At 35.2% G+C, this 1,511-nt stretch overlaps 1 long non-coding RNA gene across 1 annotated transcript; it reads left to right on the top strand.

Moving 5' to 3' along the window:
• Positions 1-231: 231 nt before the first annotated feature.
• LOC310731005 lies at positions 232-424 on the top strand. Its single transcript, XR_014535046.1, has 2 exons — positions 232-319; positions 382-424. It is a non-coding gene; the product is annotated as an uncharacterized lncRNA (long non-coding RNA).
• The last annotated feature ends 1,087 nt before the right edge of the window (positions 425-1,511 follow it).

The following is a 1,511-nucleotide window of genomic DNA, read 5'->3' as shown; positions in this document are numbered from 1 at the left end:
TCTCTGACATTCATTTATCTCAGTATTTTACACAATGTAACTCCCTTTTCTTTTTCTCTTTCCACCCCTCACTGTTCCTCATTCCCTCTCAATGGCCTGCACAGTGAGAAGATAATAATAAGCATTTGAGATAAGGTCAAGCCAAACCCCAAGGTCAGCATTTCTGGCTGAAGACCATCAGCTTCCTGACATCTGTTTTTGATCTGTTCCTTTTACATGTCTCAGACCCGTACAACAGACAGACTGTGTAGAGGGCAATCTGTCTGGGCACTGCTTAGTGGGAGAAATGTGTCCTGTCAATCTTTCAATCCACCCACGTGTTTGGAAAAAAAAAAAGAGAGAGAGAGAGAGAAAGAGAGAGAGAGAGAGAGAGAGAGAGAGAGATAGAGAGAGAGAGAGAGAGAAAGAGAGAGCAAGAGAGAGTGTGAGAGAGAGAGAGAGAGAATAAGTTAAAATAAGAAAACAGTAAACATACAAACAGTTTTAGTAATCACTAGCAAAGGAAGACTGAACTGAACAAGTGAGTCTTCACTACATGTTTACTATCTTTATATGAGATGATCATAATGTTAGTTATAGACGTCTCAAAACAACAGATGAGTAACATTTAATTGGTGATGTGACGCCAACATTTTGCTTGATGTGTAAAACATATTGTTGAGGTACCATAACAGTCTCTCATATAATACTTTCATTTTGGTATTTAAGTCAGTCTGCTACAAAAGCAATTATAACAGTAATTTGTTAGTGAAATCTGAAATAAAAAATAAACGAACAAACAAATCACTTAGATTAATAAAAATTAACCAGCAGATCTTAAAGAGTGATACAGAGAAAGCATTAAAGAATCAAACATTAGAAAATAATTAATATGATTTAAAACACCCTATGTTTTGTTTTAAATCTAAATTCAGATCTTTTTATGTGTATGACTGTACTAGGTAACACAACCTTTTTAAACTGTATATACAGCACTGTTTATGCATCCATGTTTGGATGTTGTGACTTTGTGGATGGCCAAAAGTACACCACTACATAATAGAGAGCTACAGTGCAAGTATAACATGTAATCCCATCCTAAATGAGAAACAGACTCTTAATCTGAAGGGCAGCACTAAGATTCAGTCCCAGTTCAAAATGCTAGAATAATTCGATTATTAATTTGAGTGTCCAAGAAACCAATATGAATTTACAGTGTTTTTACTTATAAAACAACCCTAAATATTCTGAAATAATGTGGCAACCGAAACAAATAAAAAAATGTAATGATGCATATTTTTAACACTGTGAGTCATGTCTAATTCTACATACTGATAAATGCATTAGTGTATACAGTACAAACACACGCACACGCACACACACACGCAAACTCAACAGCACTAAGAGTTATTAGACATTGCATGACAATTTTTTTTCTTGGTCAATTTCATGGTGAGCATACACTCATGGTGCGGAACTGAGTCAGAAAAAGGAACCCAAGACTCAGAGTGTTTTGTTAAACCCTGCTTTTT

Source organism: Silurus aristotelis, assembly GCF_946808225.1.
Source record: "Silurus aristotelis genome assembly, chromosome: 9".
Taxonomy (NCBI): Eukaryota; Metazoa; Chordata; class Actinopteri; order Siluriformes; family Siluridae; genus Silurus; species Silurus aristotelis.
The sequence above is the reverse complement of the archived record's forward strand: the minus strand, read 5'-3'. Positions and strand labels throughout refer to the sequence as shown.